Source organism: Phasianus colchicus, chromosome 2, assembly GCF_987193195.1.
Source record: "Phasianus colchicus chromosome 2, bPhaCol1.hap1.1, whole genome shotgun sequence".
Lineage (NCBI taxonomy): Eukaryota > Metazoa > Chordata > Aves > Galliformes > Phasianidae > Phasianus > Phasianus colchicus.
Genome location: NC_143437.1, coordinates 92,042,975 through 92,064,140, shown reverse-complemented (window position 1 = coordinate 92,064,140; position 21,166 = coordinate 92,042,975). Strand labels below are relative to the sequence as shown.

Here is a 21,166-nt window from a genome sequence, read left to right as displayed (position 1 = left end):
CCTGAACTGGTGCTTCAAGATAAAATGATGTAGGCAAAAAAATGTGACTACTTCAGTGCCTACTTGGGTGTATGGAAGCACTGTGCTTTCATCCTCTGAGAGTCCTAGCCCTGGTTTCCTTATTGTACACATATTAATTTTAGAAGATAACCACCAGCATGAAAACTGACCAGAGGACTGAGACCACTCTTTCACTCTGCAGCACTTCAGAGGTGAATCCCATTTCTTTTCATTTTTGTTGACATTTTGTTCACTTTAACTTCCTCATTGCAAATCTCTTCCTCCTGAGTAGAAAAATGCAGTAGCATGACCCAGGAAGCAGATCTGCTCCTGCATTTCCCAATAAACAGAAGTTCTGTGTTTACAATAAAAAGAAGCAAATGCTTTGCAGAGACTGAGCATCCCTTCAGGCTTTGGATGAGGCTGGTGAATAGCAATTTTCTCATCTGTTGTGGAGGACACTGGTCTCAAAGGAGGCAGTGAGGAACTAAAACATGCAAGGCTGCTTTTTCACCACCTTAACTTCCTACAGGCTGTAAAAGAAAGGCTGCTGAGGCAGGGCAGGGCAGTGGCATGAGGGTAGTGATAACAGCAGGCTGCCAGCTCTCTTTTTTCTCTCGCACCACTGCTGTCCTGGTCATGGCCACCATGGGTGCTAGGCCACACCAGGGCAATCTGGATGGAGCTGTGACCTCATCAGTCCAGGAAACTCATAGAATCATTTGAGTTGGAAGAGACCCTTAAGGATCATCTAGTCCAACTCCTCTGCAATGAACAGGGACACCTACAGCCAGATCAGCTGCTCACAGCCCCATCCTGCCTAGACTTGAGTTTCTCCAGGGACAGGGTATCCACCACCTCTCTGGGCAATCTGTTCCAGTGTCTCACTACACTTACTGTGAAAAACATTTCTCATATCCAATCAAAATCTCCCCTCCTTTAGTTTGAAACTATTTCCCCTTTCCCCTTGTCCCCTGATAAAGAATCTGTTCCCTTTTTTCTTATAGCCCCCATTTAGAAACTGAAAGGATACTATCACACCTCTCCAGTGCCTTCTCCTCTCCAGGTTGAACAGCCCCAGTTCTCTCAGCCTGTTCTAATAGAAGGGGTGTCCCATCCATTGGATCATTTTTGTAACCCTAATTGGGCCAGATTTTCTTCAAACTATATTTTTAGACTACTTCAGAGCAGACCCTTTACCTCCAGGGAAAGCCATACTTGCCTGAGTGACTCTCTTGTCTAATCAGAAAAATGTTTGTATTCAGTTAGCAGCTCCTTTCAGCCAAGAAGCACTCCACCTGCCAGGCCTCTGGCACAAAAATCACAAAACAACTTCTCTCTTCCCAATTAGATTACCCAAACAATATGCACTAGTCCTTTCTTTCCTAGAAAACCTCCAAGCCCTGCACTCCTGACTTTGCCCATTTATAGCACAGTTGCTGGCTGACGACATAGCTGACAGCTGGCTGTCGTTCAGCCATTCCCTCTCCCTCCACATCTCCCTCATCACATCTTTTCCCACCTCTAAGCTGTCACCACCTTTCCCTAAGCTACACCTGGGAGAAGAGGAGAAAATTAATTGTGTCATTTTCATATTACATCTTTCTACCATCATAACCCTGGAAATGTTATTTCCTTGCAATTACAGTGAGTTTGCATGGGTGTAACTTCATTTATTTAGGAAGACCTGCTTCTGATTGACACATCTAGCTATGTGAAGAGAATCTTGGCCTACATCTTTGTCATTGTGAGTTATTTCAAATGTAAGAACACTGTTTACTACTTCCATTAAATAAAGATAAATATAAATAGACTTATATTGCTGTTGTCACTTTTCCAAAAATACAGTTAATGAGCTCTGATCAGATGTTCTTGGTTCATTTCAGGTGTCTTCTGGGACATTTTTGGGGACTATGGACACAGGCTTTACTCAAGGAACAAATTTGACTAGTTAAGCTTTGAATTTTCTATAAAGCTTCAGTTATGAGTTCTCTCTCAGAAGATAGTGAAATATCATGAAACTTTTGCTAAAAAATTGTCAGATCTGACCCATGGGTCAGCAAAGTGTTTCTCCTGGTGCTCACCTTGTTTCTAACTTGATGCATTCAGTTTTGAAGGGCTCTCTTAGGCTGTGGAGTTCATTTCTTCCCTTGTTGTATTCTAAATCCTAATATAATAAGAAAACATTTTATGCTAAGCCAGATTTTTCTTTAATTGCAGTCAAACCAAACAATTATGATTATTTCAGATTTGATTTATTATAAATAGAAAGAAAAATGAACATTATCACTACTGAAAGTCTCATTAATAAGAATACAGTTAATATTCAGGTTTCCTAGTATCTGCCCCTTGCTTTAGTGCTTTGTCACAATATATTCTAAGGCTGTTGGTTTTAGAGCAGGGAGGCTGGGAGCATTGTATGTCATCAGCACCCCTAGTGTTTCGTGAAGGAAGATATAATTTTGGTAGTTCTGGTTTCCTTCTCCATGCCTTAGTGTCCAGTGGGAAACTTATCTATTTCTGACCCTTTTATGCCTTGCTCATTCGGCTTTCCTCTACAATGCTATACTAAATTTCGATGTACTATATATTGAGTGTGACATAATCTGGATACATGCTCTTTCTTCTGTGTTGTCCTTATAATGGTTTTGCCCTATTCTCATGCTAGCAGCTCTGCAGCTGACCACTGGTGGGATTTTTACAGGCCCAGAGAGAGTGTCCTTCCATGCCTCATTGTTACCATCCTACACAGGGAGTCCCCAGCACATCACCCTGTCCCACATCCAAAGCCTTACTCACGTCTCATACCTGTATGGGATGATACCAAATGAAAAACTCTGTATCAGTTTTCCACTTTGCAGTGCAGTGCAGGATAGCACAGCCCTCCAAAGTACCTTTTGAATGGTGACTGTCAACACAATCACCTTAACATATATCCTTAGTGTATATTGTTAGCAAATAGAACTAGAAGTGTTAATTTGATATGGTACCTAATCCTTTAATCATATCTTGCTTTTATCTCATATATCTGGAAAGGAAAAAAATACGATCAGCACAGGTATTCCATCTAAATAAAATATGATCGCTATTATCTGCTTTGAAATATTTTTCTTGAAGCAACAGAACTGTATCAAATAATCATATATCATAATTTTGGGCATGTTTTGGTACTATGCCAACTCATTACTTCTTGTAAGTTCTTTTTTGTTAGTTCGCATTTTTCTGTGTTTCTTTTGAAAAGGTAAATAAGTGCTTAATTACTGAATTTTAGATACCTATAAACACCTTATAAATTATGATTAATTTTAATAAAATTATGGTTTGCTGAGTTGCTTGTATTTTTGTGTTATAAATTATCACTGAAACTTGATGAAGTATCATTCTTATTACTTCTGTTACAAAAGAAAATACTAGAAAGGTTCTGAGTGATCCTAGTTATCTTCAATTCTCAGCACTGGTAAAGCACTTGACCAAGCTGAAAAATGTACCAGCATGAGCTGATGTGTCTGTATTCTTGAACCTGAATGGTATAGATAAACCTCAGAAAGGAGAGCAACAAAATACAACCTTTCAAAGTAAATTAATTTCAGTTATAGTATAGTATATACTATATATATATATATATATATATATATATACACTATATATATATATATATATATATATATATAGTATAGTATAGATCACTTTATATTGATGCAGTTAGAGCAGGACAAAAGATTAGGAAGATATGATTTTTTCAAATGCATTTAAAAAAAAAAAAAAACTTGAGGGAAGGAGAAGTTATTATGAGAAATATAAACTTCACAGTATCACACAATTGTAGGGGCTGGAAGGGACTTCCAGAGATCGTCTAATAAACTCACTTAACTTTCCTCAATTCCTTTCCAATGAATTCATGTTTAACATTCATTGTTTAGTCAATTCATTGTTTGTAACATTCATTGTTTACTCTATGAAAAAATTGATTTTTACTTTTTTTTTTTTTAAGAACTCAACTGTCAGACTTAATTTTCTGAACTCTAGCTATATCAAATACATATATAAGGAATTCTGGACTCTTTCAGTGATTGTAAGAAAAAAAATTAAAAATGGGAGTTTAATTTCCACTGTATGAGTCAGCAAACTAATTCTTGGCTGATGAACACAATCCTATTTTCTCATTCTATCTTGAGGAAAAAGCTCAGTACCAATTTTAAAGAATTTTAAAGAATCTCTAAGAAATTAAAATGAAACAAAAGTTCTTTGTGGTGGTTTTGTTAGTTTTCATTTTTTTTTTCAAGAATCCTTAATATATATATATATTCTGCAGTTGTTTATAATGATACTCTTGAGTATAGAAAGGAATATTTTTGGTTCATGTTTTTTAAGTCTTTATTGTTACCATACTGGATTCTGTATTGATGGTACAGAAGGATGGATGTTAGTGTCGTCTATTCCATTACATTACAATATTTTCTGGGTGATCTCAGTAACTGTTGCTGACTTTCTGTTTATGCTCAAACTTTCAACCTCAAAGATTAGCACGGAAAACTTTTTTCTCAGTGTTTCCTAGTGTTTTTGTTCTCAGCACAGCTCATTAGAGTTTCCCAGTGTTAAGATCTTCATATACTGTTGATCTAGTCATTAAATATATTGCTGACCTCTCATTCTCAAACAAAAATACTTGCAATCACTGCCCAATCTGCCTTTCTTCTTTCTCTTACCTCAGTGCAGTTGGCATTAGCTGACCTACTTCTGTTTGTTCAGTCTTTATATCTCAGGAAAGAGAGATCATATTCTTGCATGAAAAATATCAAAGTAAGACTGCCGCACTGAAATGTTCTAACTTCTCCAGCTATGTTTATAAAGGTGCCCTAGTATGCAAAAATGTGCAGAAAATGTTTAATATATGTCACAGGAAGGAGCTGCTCAGTTCATGCTGTTAAAAATAAATCAGAATCTAAGTAGTTTATTTGTAAAACAATGTCACAAAATTAATTGCAAATGAGCGAACTCTACTTTCAGGATTAATATCAGCAATGTGGCAGATATTAAAAGAAAAAAACATACTAGAGACACACAAAATAATAAATAAACTTTATAAATTTCTAAGGATCGTTCTGTAACTGATCTCTGTACTCTAAGTGCATGCACACACTCACAGACTAACTGCACACTCGTGCCCTTTCCATGTTACACACACACACACCTCCTCTCCTGGCACTTGTGATTCCCTATCTGCACACTTACACAGCCATATCCCCCTGGAGAAGTGGCTGCCCTAGCTCTGTGAGTGCTTCTCTATCCCCACAGCCTTTGGGGACTAATGCTAGTGCAAAATTTCCCACCAGGTCCCCACAGACACTCCAAGATGTGGATCCCTCTATGCAGCCCTGCCCTGGGCTGGCAGCCTGCAATGCTCTGCGGGAAGTTTGTGGTACCATTAGTTAATGCCTGGTGGTGTAAAATCAGGCTTTGTTACTATTTCTACTGTCTCTTGTCCTATTGCAAATTGTTGTTCTATTCTACTTCTTTGCCAGATGGTCCCTTGTTTCTAACTCTTTCTAGTTTCCTGGTTACTCTTTAATCCATCTGGTTGTCATCTTCCACTTTAACGTGGCCAGACGGGGGCAAACAGCCTCCAGACAGTTCTGTGTATTCAATACAGTGTTTACACTCACCACCTAATTTTTTGCAGGTATCCCTAACCAGCTCACTTTCCAGCAATGCCCATGCAAGCAAGCCCACAATTTCCCTTCACAATTCATAAAACAAAAATAATTGAATTTGCTCATAAATGGTCCTCCTTAAAAGATCAACTCTGCTGAATAGATCAGTGTCACTGAATCGAGGCAGTATGATGTGCTGGTGCTACGTAGAGTTAGTTGTACGTTTGATGAGCTGCAAAATGGTTCTTGGCTTCTAAGGCCCAAAGCTCCTTCATGAGGAAAAAAGCACTGTGCTTGGCAGTTGCAAATCTAAAGGTCACTTTCATTTTATTTTCAATAGTTGCATGACAGTATTGATTATTATGAAACTGTCTTTCCAATTTTGTTTGGTTTGTAGATTTCCCCTTTTCATCACCAAACAGCAATAACATAGAAAATCTTCTTAGACTTACATCTCATTAACGGTTTTGATTTTTGTATAAAAAATATCTGAACAATTCAAGTTTATGCAACATCATGAAATTGTACAGGACAACTCTTTCAAAGAATTTTGCCTCCAAAATTTCCAACCTGCTTTCAATATAAGAGCATTTCCAGTGAAATGATTTCATGAAGTTTTGAATATTGAAGATGTGAAGAACAGAATTCTTATTGCCCTCGAAACAAAATTTTGGAAAGTGTCTTCCTTGAATCAGATATAAAGCCTGACATCTTACTGTTTAAATTCCTGGGATTTTTATACTTTTTTCCCATTGGTATCAAGAAATTAATTATTTTTTTTCTGGCATTAGCTGCCCAAATCCACTTACAGGAGTGGGAGAAATTGGTTATGAGAATCTGTGTGCAGAAATTCTGACTAGATGTTTAAGTACTACATTGAGATTCCCTGATTCATTCATTATTTTGCCACATTTCACAGTGTGGTAAATGGGATCACAGAACATCAAGAGAGATTCGTCTGTTTGCACTAGGAGAGAATACAGACCTTCACTTCTTAACAAGGAGAAATTGAATGGATTTGAAAGATAATGAAAATGAACTCTGAATGTTTTTGGCATTCATTTTAATATGAAGGGTCTCCTGTCTGGAAAAACTTTGAATTAGAAATGCAGAATGTAAATATTTTTGCTTGACAGTTGATTTTTAATCAAGTCTAGTTTAGATTTAGAAGATTTATTATCTCTACTCAGTTTAGAAATAATTAAATCATATCCCCCTAATTATTACTTCTGGGTTGAAACCATTCCCTTCTGTCTCCATTAGGCTTGTACCCAATTGCTCACATTTTTCCTCACTGGCAGTAATTGTTTCATGCAGAGAGTCCAGCTGTTAAGCCATAATATCATTGTCCCAATCTATCATATTCAATGACTTCTGGAAAGTTAAATCACTTCTGAAGCCTACAATGAGGAGACATCCAAAGAAAACTTTGCACATACTGGAAAAGATATTCTCAGTGATAGAAGTGCTATTTATTCTCATTTTCAGCACTCTCAACAGCTAGTTTCACAAAATCCCATGGGAGGGAAGAAAAGCCTCAAGTTTCAATTTGTAAAAAAAGGGGTTTTTTTTGTTGCACTCATTGAAATTAATATCTTACTCCATTTTATCTGCAGAAAAATATTACCTCTTTTACTACAGAAGGTAAATTTTTCAGGGTTTGCTGAAGCCAGTCAGCCACGCTGCAACTTGTTTTATGGTGCTGAGTCAAAATGATGCCTAATTTTGTTGTTTTTGACTTTAGACATGACACGTGGAAAGCTCTTCACTTTGACTGCTTTGATATTTAAAAGATCAGATTATTCTACCAAATTATTCACAATTCTATGTTTTTCTTTTCTTATAATGAATGATGAGTTTGTTGTAACGTTGCAGGTGAAAGGCTGAACCCTGATAGATGGGCTGATTTTGATCCTGGGGAAAATGCCTCCTAAAATTATTGACTATAAACTATTTTGAAAGGGTTTAGATATAAAAGTCTTAATGTAAATATAAGTTATCTCTATTATTATTACTATTAAATAACTTCTAGTGGCACTTTTAACTCTGGTGATGAATTAAAGGTTTATATAAAATGTCATATTTTAACCTTTACAAAACTAGGAGCAGACATGATGCTCACTTAATATTCTTCACTCATCTGGCTGAGGACCCAAGGCAGCTTGTCATCGGAGGTGTATTAACCAGAATGACAGAGACTATAGGGATATTTTGACACATGTCAAATCAGGGTAATAGCTATATTACCCAGGCAGCATGAGGAGATGATTCTGAAATTCTGCTGTACTGCAAGTGTCACCATCTGGAATAAGACTTGATTTTTTACAGAAGAGTTTTTGTGTTTTTTTTTTAATATTTGTAAAGCAGTAGTATCTTGTAAGGTGATATTACTTACAACTCATTCTGATTATTTCCATATTTCAGGTATAGTGTAAAGAATTTGATGTCTTGCACAAATTGTATTATTTTTTAGGAATAAAAAAAAAAAATAAAAATGAATGTTTGTTGGATGATTTTCCTGAATTTATTGTGAGAGAAAAGTATGCTGACGTCCTGTGCCCTAGATATTTTGAGGGAGCTGCACTTGTGTAACACATAGCCCAGCTTTCAGCAGATGGAAAGACTCAGAAATGCAGTACTGAGAGCAACTTCCCTTACAGGCTTAGAATATTTAAAGGAAGTTTATAAACAAGGGAAATCAACTTCTTACAAGGGTAGATAGTAATAGGACAAGGGGGAATGTTTTTAAACTAAAAAAGAGGACGTTAGATTAGATGTCAGGGAAGTTCTTCACTGAGAGTGTGGTGAGGTAGATGCTGGAACAGGCTGCACAGAGAGGCTTCAGATGCCTCGTCCCTGGAGGTGTTTAAGGACTGGTATGATGGGGCCCTGGGTAGCCTCATCTTGTACTTGATCTAGTGGCTAGCAACCCTGCCTGTAGCAGGGAAGTTGGAACTTGGTGATCCTGGAGGCCCCTTCCAGTTAAAGCCATTCTATGATTCTATGATTCTATACAGGCAATGAAAGTGCGGCAAGTGGCTCTTTTGACAGAGAAGTTCACCGTGTCCATACAAGCAAATTAAACATGAGTAAGGTCTAAGACCCTGTTATGGTCCAAGCTTGTGAGGTGGCAATGGAGGATGGACATGGTCATACTGGGAACTCACCAAGCAGGCAACCTTTGGCAGAGTTTGGCCACCCTGCAGGAGAAGCAGCAGTGTGGACAGTGTAGAGCCAGATGGTTCAGGAGCATAAAAACTTCCCTGGACTAAAACATATATTAATATTAGCTGCATCTGTGGAGCAATGCTACAGTGTGCTATGCATTGTGTGAATGCAAGAGGGGAACAGTCTGAGACCACCGCTCTATATAGGCAGCATCATGCAGTGCATTATATTCGCTATATGCTGCAGCATTCATGTCCCCTTAGAAATGTCTCAGAAATCAACAAAGCACTGGGGCACTAAGGAATCAAAAGAGCAGATGGTGTGAGAGCTTTGAGCCATTCATATGAGACGGGTCACTTTCCAGTGAAAATAAAGAGAGAAGGGAAGTACTCGTAGAAAGGAGCTTCATTTGAGTTATTTTTGCTCATAGCTCAGGTCACTGACACTACATGTGCTGCAGTGAGGATGGATGGATGCCATAATAGACCTTTTCACAGAAAGGGACAAGTTCTCATAAATACCATCTAAGACATACAAATGCGATTGTATGAGCTCTAGTCACAACTCTGCTCATAACATATATGTAAAATACATTTTCTAGGAATGAAAAGAGAAATCTCAGTGTTCAGATTTTAACATTTCTGTATTTGTTGATGTCTGGGGAATTTGTATTTAAAATTTCATTTTTCTGTATAAATACTATCTTATTTTCCCATGCAAACATGAATTAACTGGGGGAAGAAAGGAGGAAGAGTGGTCTGCAACTTACATTACCATGTGATACAGCCAAATTACACAGCTAAGCATAGTACATTGAGGTTGCCTCTATCCCTACCTCCCACTAAGTTTCTAAAAAATGTTCTAATTTCCATATGCTACCTTTGTTGTTCTTAAAATTCCTTGGAGAAAAGGCCTCTTCTACTGCATTATTACATTTGTATGCAGTGATAATTACTGAAAAAACAGAGTGGAGCAGAGATGGATTGCAGAATGTCTCTAAGGTAATATCAAGCACAAGGCAAAGAAGACAGGTTCCTTGAGCCAGAAATAGTTGGACTTCTTATTTATGTTACTTTGTGTTTTGATTGTCAGTTTAGATATTAAAATTGTATTTTAAACGTTGCTGCAGATTTTTTTTTTTTTTTTCCAGGAGCGCAAAACTTCAGCAATCTCTCATTTTTTTCTGTGAACATATGTAAAATGCAAAATATTCAAAAGTATTTCTTTGTCTGCACTACTAAAATGAATATCACATTCTTTTGCTTCAATAATTCTTATGATAACATAATTTTAGCAAACATAATCTTCTGCCAAGTTGTTGTTCCCTATAGAGTTTTGAAAATCCTACTTATATAAAGAATGGAAAATAATTTGCATTTAAGATTGCTGCCAGCATGTCCATTCATTAGTAGAATTCCGGAATCACTTATTTGAGATCAGACACATTTGCACTCAGTCTTGTAAGTTGTCGTGGTAGCTAATATATAATCTAGATGCAAATCTGGCCTCAAATAAATAATTTTATATATGGAAGAAGAACTTACTAGCAGTAAACTCTAATGCAAATTATCAAGCTACTCACATGAATAAATATTATTCATCTTGAAAGAATAGAAAACTCTGGCCCCTTTAAATATCTGTTGGCATGACAGAAAAGAAAAAGAAAAAGAAAAAGAAAAAGAAAAAGAAAAAGAAAAAGAAAAAGAAAAAGAAAAAGGAAAAGGAAAAGGAAAAGGAAAAGGAAAAGGAAAAGGAAAAGGAAAAGGAAAAGGAAAAGGAAAAGGAAAAGGAAAAGGAAAAGGAAAAGGAAAAGGAAAAGGAAAAGGAAAAGGAAAAGGAAAAGGAAAAGGAAAAGGAAAAGGAAAAGGAAAAGGAAAAGAAAAAGAAAAAGAAAAAGAAAAAGAAAAAGAAAAAGAAAAAGAAAAAGAAAAAGAAAAAGAAAAAGAAAAAGAAAAAGAAAAAGAAAAAGAAAATATAAATCAGTGAATCTCAGCCAGAATGATTAAGAAAAAAAAATGATTTTTAAAGATGTTGAAAATAAATCTTAATAGCTATGCATGCTGCTCAATTCAGCAAATTTCTCTTATAGAATAAATTGATAAATGTAGTTCGCTGCCAAATGTTGCTGAAATTATTTCAGAATCTACAAGCAAGAGTGGTGTATGCATAATCACGTTGCCATAAGCCTGGCAGCTACTCTCAACTTTGTTTCATTGGGTTGCATGGTTCCTGTTTGCCATTTAGCGTCACTATCCCTCAAGCACGATCCATTAGAGTGCTTCAGCTAACTTGTTGCTACCTCAATTTAAATGAAGATCAGGAACTCACTTTCTAAATGTAGTCCTTAGAGACAGACAAGTAAGATTACTTATAATGCCTGAGTTGATTAACAGGTATGTTTCCAAGATTCATCTCTCACAAAGTACAAAGATGATCACACCTTTATCAATTAAGCTAATCCATATATCTTGAACTGAATAAAAACCTATTTAAGGATTAATAATACACCTTTCTTTCATTCTACTTTCTATTTAACTCATTAAAGCCTTTTATGTCTCTGATTAATTTTGAACTCTTTAAATACAAGAAACCATGATGAAAGAAAACATAATGAGTAGCTACGTATTTTTACTTTTAAGGGACAATCTAAAATGAAAAAGATAAATATTTGGTGTAGTTGCTTTTGTTCATCTAGGGACACTGTGTAAACAAAAAAATAAGTGTTTCAACACTCTGTTTTTTAATTCTGATAGGTCGTGGTGTTTGAAATGGTAGTTTGTAAGATTGGCTGCAAGGACTTAGGTAAACACATCTTGAGACTTATTGGAGAAAAATCCCTTTTCTGTGATTTTAAAACTGAAAAATTCCCACATGTGCTCGAAACATATTTCAGACTGATCTCACTCGTGCTAGTCTACAAATTTGCTGCTGAAGCTGGCTTTCCATGTTCACATATCACTCTGCGGGGATAGCTGCAGAGCACAGCCGTTCTTTAGTGTTACAGCAGATGGTGTATTGTTTTGTTCTTTTTTTGGTATTACTTCTACAAATTGTACACAAGGCTATGCTAAGTTTATTATGATTACACCTCATACCCTTCTTTGTCCTCCATCATTTTGTTTATTTCACTCATTCTTCTCTCTTGCAGTTAAAATAAACACGTCAACAATCATCATAAGCTTGTTCAGTTCTTTAAGTAGCAAATACTGACCTGAGATTTCTAGGTGATACTGCTCTATAAAAAAGGATAAAAACATTTGAGAATAAATATTTTGAAAGAAAATAAAGGTTAAAAGGACAAATATTCAGTACTGAGTAACAGCTTTAAGGCAAAATTTCCATACATCTTTCTTTATGGCATAGTCTTTAACGTAGAGTCTCCACTAATTTTTTTCATTTAGAAGTATTTGTCAAAAAATATTAATTGTATTCTTCACTTAATTAGTAAGATGCTAGACCTACATACCACTCATAGCATTTTTATGTAAAAAACTTGTACCTATTATCAGTCATTCAAATCTGCTGAATTTATTAGTTCATTGCTGTTGCTCTTAAGTCTGTGTATTTCAGGTATCATTTCAGCTGTCTTACTCAGCCATGTTTGTACTTGCTCTTTGTCCTTCATTCACTTGTATTCATCTTAGTTTTTCAGTGGATGGACACCACATTTACGGTGGTACACATAAATGTTGTGCTTTAGGTGTAAAACAATATACTACAAGTGGCTTCATTCAGAAAGCACAGTGCCCCTTTGGGTGCCTTTGGTTGGCACCCATCAACAGGAATAATACTGGACTAAACTGGGGATGCCAAATCTGCTGTTGCAATGTTAGACAACTGCAAAGGAAAAAGGGAGAAAAACTGATGAATACGCTTCCAACCTGTTTTTTGGGAGCAATCCTAATGTGAATAACATGTCTTGATGTATGCTAGCTGAAAAAAAACAAAGTCATGAAGGCAAAACTGTCTTTGCAGCACAGCATTTTAAGTACATATATTTTTCTTGGAAAAGGGTCTTTTTTCTCTTCAAATGCATTAAAAAAATGTGAAGTTTTCTGTCTACTCATAGTGTAATTTTATGTCCTTTATATCATTACTGTAGTCTCTGAATATTTCACGGATTTTTAACAACTTTACATAAAAATGTATTTATCTTCAATGCTATAAATAATTTTGTTCTTCCTACATTATTCTCCCTCTTCATTTTCTTCTGTACTCCCACTCCCAGTATTAATCCACATAGTTCATTTGTCAGTTTTTCCTATTTCACTGTCCTCTTATACATGCTCATTTGCGTGGTATAACTTCCAGGTCTTATCTCCTTCCTCATTAGACATCACTCATAGACCTATTCTTGCTGTGTGCTGCCTACAAGTAAATTAAAGCTATTCAAAGTACCTAATGTTAGAAGTTTATTGTTAGATCTCAATATATCTGTTCTGTATTCTCCAACCTTTGCCTTTTTGCCTACTTACCTTTCACTACAAAATTCTCAAGAAGCAAATTACTATTCCTGAATAATAAGTACTAAACAGAAATGAACCAGTACTAAATAATGGATTGCAGCAGTAGGAAAAAAAAAAAACAACAAAAACAAAAACAAAATTCAGTCTTGTACTGAGTCAGCAGAGGCTTGTGGTAATACCTGAATTCATCTTATCTTTTCTTATAAGAAAATCCATGGATTTTTGGCTTTACTACACATGGTGCTAATGTGAAATTTAGTGTTGTGTTCCATGAACAAACTGTTAACCATAAAAACAAGAAATAATGGGGAAAAAATTCATATATGTAACAATTCAGTGAACTTCTCATTTGTAAAGCTGAGGTTCAGACTTGCATTTTTAAAAAGTGACTTTGAGATTGTAAGGAATTTCAATTATGTAGTTCTGTGGAGGGAGTTTGTTGTCACAGTCTTACCCATGTTTCCACGGTTAACACAGAAATTCTTGCTCAGATATGTACATTATTTATTCATATTATGCAAACAAGAATAGAGATTTTGAAAGAAAACTAACAAAGAAAATAAAAAGGACTTTTTATGTTGATGTATTTTTCTTTTATTTCCTCTTTCATTCACTTTATCTTTTAAATGCTGATAGGCGATAAAATCAGATCTCAGTGAACTACCATGGCAGCCAGCGGCTTTAGAATTCTACTTTAGGGTGAGATTAATAATGACACAGAAATTCTACTTTATAAACACGCAAAGTAAAAGGGATATAGGCAATTAGCTCAGAAATAAACTTCTGATATGTACTAGAGTTCTGTCTTGGTAACCTTAATCCCTTCTAGAATAACAAAAGCAAAGATTTGGACTTTTCCCTTAATTCAGAAGTTCATTAAAATTTCTACTTTTACTAAAATATAGAGTTGGTGAGATCATATTTTTTTTTAAAACAATCTATATGTAACCAGATTCAAACATATTTGTGTATTTGACAGCAGTTGAACAAGCCCCACTATCCTCAATTTTCTCCTGAACCGCAAGAAGTTTTCTCCCCCTCTTTGCATCCAGTTTTGTTTATATTTTTCCCTCTGCTTAATGGAAGTGTCATGGTTTTGTGATATTTGGTTTTCGGTATTCCATATCATAACATCATGTGGGGCACTGGGAGTTTAACTGTTAATGCTCAAGTTCTGGGTACCTGCCTAGAAGAGAAGAAGAACTACATTCCCCAGGGGATTTTGCAGTCACAGGGGGGAGATATAACTCCTGGCAAGGTCACCTGGTGCACTCTTCTTTGTCTGCTCTTCTTCATCAGCTCTCGTCCTATCTCCCTGCTGCTCAGTTGGACTGCGCATCTCACCTCAGCGTTCTGGTGAGGCCTATCCACCTTTCGGACATTCTCTCTCATTATATTTGATTTATTAGCTTCAATTCTAATTATATTGTATTATGGTGTGTTATCTTGCATTCCAATACTATATTTAGTAAATTAGTTTGTTTCTCTTCAGATCATTGCCACTGTTTTTAATTATTTTGGGGTCCCCTGTTCCCTTTTTTCCGGAAGAGCGGCTTTTGTGAAATCCCTCCACCCCGCTAGTCACAGAACCATTCCGTAAACCATTGACAGGAAGATACTTGAAGATGTGCCTTACATTGATCTTTCTATACATCTCAACAGTGGGAGACATCTTTTTTCCAATTTTAATCTTTAAAGTATATTACAATACTTTCTTGATACTCTTATAAAGTGTTCTGAGGATCCAAACAGGTATTTGTCCGATCACCTGGGCAAACTGCCCAAATCTTCTTTACAATAAATTGAAAAGTTGCCTTTATGGCACTGATCATTTCGTTCAAAATTAAAAAAACCCTTTCATCCCAAGACGCATATTACTTATTCTACACTCTTTACTACAGCAGAAATTCAGACAATTATATCTATAGTGGGAACATTTCAAGATAGTAATGCCACTCCAATTATCTGGTCTACTGTTCAAAGAAAAACAGTGCCCAATCTGTTCAGTCTCAATCTCATCTTAAAATTGACAATAATATCACAAAGCTTTATGTTTTCATTATTGTGACTTATTGTGAGTAGTAATATGGTCATTATTATTGTACATAGCACTAAATGAACTTTCACCCAATCTAAATTTGACATTCCTGCCTCACCCATATGATGTGCATAGTATATCATGCATTGGTCTCTGCCTCCCTTAGATAACTACATGAACATCTCTATTTTTCTCAAATAAAAATGGGAATTAGTAATTGACAGGGTGGTACCAGCAAGACTAAAAAGTATTCTGAGTAAACTATGATTTCTATGGCATTAATTTTCTATGCTTATTTCATCTTCATCTCCTTATCATTATGTCAACATTATGTAGACAGAGACCAGGCATATCATCAGATAGTATTATGGCATGCTAAATGAAAAACTGTGTCCTAACTGAAGGCCATTTACTTTGAATTATGTAATCATTACCACTCTTTTCTGAGCTCCAAATTCTTTCACAGAAGCTTAGGCAACATAGTCCCTTAATGCTTAGGTCAAAGTAATGTTTGCTTTAATGCAGTGTCTCTCTGGAGCAAAATTAAAGAAGCTGTCATCTCTTTTATCAATCCACCCTTTTGTCTGCCAATGAAGATATTAATATAATGCAATCATGACCAGAAGCAAACTATCACCTTTGAAAACTCATCATAAAAACTAGAACAGATGGTCTGGAAGTTTGATTCATGGATTACACGGATTGCTACCACAAAAACATTCCTCCCTTCAATTTGTCCCTCTATATCTGTTGTTGTTGTTTTATCTGCTTCTAACACACTGAGGAACCAGTTTAGTAGTTACTGTGGGGATTATTTCAGTACTTGCATTTTGGAGTACAAGGTGTGACAGAAGGGTTGATGGATTGTTCTTCATGGTACTGAATGATTTTGAATTTTACTATTCTCTACAATTTTATCCCTTGCAATTGGCATTAGAAAATGACAAAAATATTAGCTTATTCTGTAAAGAATTAGGCCTTAAAAATAAGTCATTTGTTTTCCTGTGAATGTGGATAAAGAAACCAATGTTCCTATGGATCCAGAAGGAAAATACCACTGAAATGAGCAGTATCATAAATTAATGGGGTATTCCTTAGGCTTTAGAATAGTTGGTATTATCAAAGGAAGTAACAAAGAGTTATAATTTCATTTTGTTCACCTTTCTATTTATCATCATTTATCATCATGCAGTTATAACCCTCCTAATACTAATTAATTCATCAATTAATTTACAAAAACAGTAAGGACCACACACAAACTACAAATGTCTCTAATTGTTTAGGAAAATTGTTCCAACTTCTATGTGCTCTAATTTATGATGTTTTTGAAATCAATATCTGATAAATATGGGATGAATAATTGTATCAGTAGTGGGTTTTCACTGAAATGCATATAATTTTATTTAACTTAATTTCCTAGTTTTATACACAGTCTGAGGGGAATATTATTTCATTATCATTCAAAGAAAACCCCATAAACATGAACATGCTCAAAATGTGCAATTCACACACACCAGTGAGTGACTAATCAATTTAAGTGTTTTACTCAAATTAGATAAACAGAAGTCCCTTGAAGGATTCCTAACAGGACTCATAGAATTACAGAATCACCAAGGTTGGAAAAGACCTCTAGGATCATCCAGTCCAACTGTTGACATATCACCAACATTTACCAAGCCTGTAGTGCTGCCTGGGGTTGTTGTCACCAAAGTGCAGAACCCAGCATTTGGTCTTGTTGAACACCATTCGCCTAAGCCCAGCTATTCATCCTGTCCAGACTGCTCTGTAAGGCCTTCTTACCCCTAGGCTACCTTCTGGCCAACTTGGTGTCATCTACAAACCTAGTAAGGGTGCACTCAGTGCCCTCAAACAGGTCATCAATAAAGATGTTGAAGAGGACAGTCCCCAGTACCAACTCCTAAGGAACACTGCTCATGACTAGTCACCAGCTGGATTTAACTCCATTCACCATCACTGTCTGGGCCCAGCTATCCAGTCGGTTCTTTACCCAGCAAAGAGTGTACCTGTGCAAGCCACAGGCTGCCCCAGGAGACTACTGTGGGAGGCAGCGTCAAAGGCTTTGCTGAAGTCTACATACACTACATCAACGGCCTTTCTCTCATCCACCAGGCAGGTCACTTGATCGTAGAAGGAGATCACGTTGGTATAGTAGGATCTGCCTTTCATGAAGCTAAGCTAGCTAGGCCTGATCCCCTGGTTGTCCTGCAGATGTCGTGTGATCATAGTCAAGGTGATCTGCTCCATAAGTTTACCTGGCATCGAGGTCAGGCTAGAAGGCCTGTAGTTCCTTGGATCCTCTTTATGACTCCTCTTGTAGATGAGAATCACAGGCAAGCCTCCAATCCTCTGGTAACACTACAGCTGACCAGGAATGCTGATAGATGATGGAAAGTGCCAGCTCCTTCAGCACACTGGTGTGTATTCCATTCAGCCCCATAGACTTGTGGCAGTCCAGGTGGAGTAGTAGGTCTCTACCTGTTTCCACCTGAGTCATGGGGAGTTTATTCTGCTCCCCATCCAAGACTTCCAGATTAGGGGTAGAGTACCGCAAGGATAACTGTCTGACTTTTAAAGATGGAGATAAAGAAGGCAGTGAGGACCTCAGCCTTTTCCTTATCCTCAGTGGTCACGTTCCTCACCACATCTAGTAATGGGTAGAGACTATCCTTAGCTCTTCTCTCATTGTTAACATATTTGTAAAAAAGTTTTTTGTACTCTTTTACCCCACTATCCAAGTTGTATTCAAGCTGGGCTTTTGCTTTTCTAATTTTCTCCCTGCACATCCAAACAACTTATTTATTCTCTCCGTGAGTTGCATGGCCCTTCTTTCACAGGAGGTAGACTTTTTTTCCCCTCCTAGAGCCTCAGGAAAAACATCCACGCTGGTCTTCCTCTTCAGCTCTTGTGGCACAGGGGGGTAGCCTGCTTCTGCACATTTATGACTTCCTTCTTGAGAAACAACCAGCCTTCCTGGACCCCTTTGCCCTTCAAGACTGAATCCAAGGGAGTCTCCCTGCCAGTATCCTGAACAGTTCAAAGTCTGCCCTCCAGAAGTCCAGAAGGCAGCAGTTTTGTTGCCCGCATTCCCAAATTCACCAAAAATTAAGAACTCTACTATTTCACATTCACTCTGTCCAAGACAGCTCCCAGCCTCCACATCTCCTACCAGCCTTCGTCCTTTTCTGTTTGTGAACAGCAGGTCCATCGGGACACCTCCCCTGCTAGACTTTCTTAGCTGCTGCATCAGAAAGTTATCTTTCATATGCTTTAGAAACCTCCTAGACTGCTTTTTCTGCACTGTACTTTATTTCCAGCATATATCAGGAAAGGTGAAGTCCCTCATGAAAACAAAGGCTGGTCATAGCGCAACTTCTGCCAGCAGTTTATAGAATTCCTCATCTGTCTTTTCAACCTAGTTAGGTGGTCTATAACAGAGCCCCACCAGGATGTCCACCTTGTTGGCCTTCCACCAGTCCTTACCCATTGAGGCTCTACCTTATCATTCCCAGCCCCAAGCTCAAAAACATCACAGCAACATCAAAACACCCTCTAACAGAGCCACGCCACCACCCCTCCTTCCTTACCTAACCCTTCTGAAGGGATAGCCACTCATTTCAGCACTCCAGTCACTAGAGTGATCCCATCTAACATATCAGGCAGGTTTTATACATGCAGGGGGTGATCCTGCCGCTGCTTCTGGCTCTGCCCCTATGACGTCAGAATGCTGCTGCCATAGGGAGACAATGACATTGGGCAGCTGATCCCTGACAGGGCTGCCCCTCACCTCAACCAGTCAAGGCAGTTCCCTGCTGTGGTGCAGAATGTTTCCTCTCCACAGCAGAGTACCTCGCCTACAGAAGCTCAAAATCCTTCATCAAGTCTTTCACTAACATGGCAGCTGGTGTGAATCTCCAACTAATGAGAAGATCTTCATCAGTCCTTTCTAGGTTAGCCTTTGACTTAATTCTAGCTCTGTTCTGTAATGGCTGCTGTTTGGTCAAATTCTATTCCTAATCTCAGATGTAACACTAGCCTGGTAGACCATAAAATATCAGAACCATCATAACCATCAACCTTTCCAATGTCAACTCTTATCTACAGACCATTCTGAACTCTAAATCTTCTTCATCTGCTGGAAAACTTTCTAATCCTTAATAGCACTTCTTTGGCCCCTTCTAAAAATTCTGTTTTCTAGACCCCTCGATCTCTTTTCCTACAATTACTTGATCAGCTGCTAATGAATACGGTTATAAGTGACATTCAGCACCCTTGCATTCAACTTCATGAGTCACAAAGATTATGCTGGCTGGTAGACAAAAGATATTAAAACTTCATCATAGACTCTAATACTAAAACTGAAATTCCTGTAGCCCTGTAGTTCCCAATCCCAAAGCCAACATTTACCTAAACCTAAACTCTTCTACCACCTTGAACTCTAATCCAAGCAGTAGCCATAATTTTACTTCAGAGGATCCTGATTAACCCAATCCTTCACAAGCACCAGCTCTTCTAGCCCCTTTTGGTCCTAAACCTCCAAAAACTAATATTTACAGTTTTAACTCAAGGGTCTGATAGAGTCCACTATTTCTTATTGTAGTCCCAGCAGATAGTCTTTCAAGCATCCCATTCCAGACCAGAAATGTTCAATACTTGAGGGATTTAGCCATTTCTTGATCAGGAAATTCTGTGCTATCTTTGGCAGTATCTCTGGTTTAGTACCTAACTCAACCCTACCTTTAACAAGTGGAACTTGAGAGATCAAGGCATAAATTTTACTTCAGCTTCAGAATGGACCAGATACCTCTCACAGAGGAATCCTAATCCTATTCCTCACCCTACACTGCAGTTTAACTGAATTTTGTGCCAACTCATAAACAATCTCATGCCTTCTCCTACAGAGTTTGGCTCTTGGCTAACAGCTGATATCATCACCAGACTGAGCCTTTCCTAAAGCAAGGTATAAATATCTATTCAAGACATCTATACTCTCTGTACCAAGGCAGCAGAAATACTCTTTTGAAACCCAGAGTGAGGAATATGAATGTCAGATGCAAAGATTTCCCCTCCTGTGTGCCTTAACTCTTTTTTTTTAAGTAAGCTTTTGTGTTTGATGCTCAACATTGTGACTCCTCTGAATTCTACTAATATATCTAAGTCATCCACTGCATAGGAGTGAAAAAGTTCTTCACATTTTATCTGTTTAGATGCCTGAATAAAAATTCTGGTACTCTCCTAGAATCATATAATGTGGGTGTGACATGCAGGACACATACTTTAATGGTGAAATTTCTGCACCATTTTATGCATGACTATTAACCAGGAATAGAAGCAAACATACTGCACTGTCAGTGTAGTCGTGGCCGAGTGGTTAAGGCGATGGACTAGAAATCCATTGGGGTTTCCCCGCGCAGGTTCGAATCCTGCCGACTACGGTCCAAGCCATTCTTTTTCTCCCATGGGGCTCAGGTCAGAGGTATTACTTGGGAGCTCACTGGTTTGCTAAGGCTGAGGTCACTGGGAGAATCCTGAGGGCTATCATAAGGGACCTCAGGACACTGGGGTGGTTAGCAGGAGCTCAGGTGATATTTTCCTCAGCCCCTTCAGTACCACTAAAAAATGCTGAGAGGAACAGAAAAACATGACCAATTGACACATGGGTAAGAGGCTGATGCCCTTGAAGGAATTTTAGTTTTTTTGATTGTGGGGCAGTTTATGCAGTACTGGCATGCTGGCATATGGGATCTACCTGCCTCAAAAGGGGAAAAGGATCCTAGCACAAGAATTGGCAGGGTTCACTGACAAGAATCTACTTGCTGTTTTAC

General features: G+C 37.5%; 1 long non-coding RNA gene and 1 other non-coding gene across 4 annotated transcripts in view; one reads left to right on the top strand and one right to left on the bottom strand.

The window, feature by feature from the left end:
• LOC149919188 (uncharacterized) overlaps nt 1-19,065 on the bottom strand; it is a 37,778-nt gene extending 18,713 nt beyond the window's left edge. For 2 of the 3 annotated variants that reach the window (XR_016464512.1, XR_016464511.1), the window contains exons 1-3: nt 18,929-19,064; nt 17,597-17,909; nt 2,085-2,167 (exon numbers count right to left, since the gene is read on the bottom strand). This is a non-coding gene — a long non-coding RNA (uncharacterized LOC149919188). Of the gene's footprint in view, nt 1-2,084; nt 2,168-17,596; nt 17,910-18,928 lie in introns of all 3 variants that reach the window. The other variant, XR_016464510.1, reaches the window with a different exon arrangement.
• Nucleotides 19,066-20,694: 1,629 nt separating this feature from the next.
• On the top strand, nt 20,695-20,776 carry TRNAS-AGA (transfer RNA serine (anticodon AGA)). Its single transcript has one exon. It is a non-coding gene; the product is annotated as a tRNA-Ser (tRNA).
• The last annotated feature ends 390 nt before the right edge of the window (nt 20,777-21,166 follow it).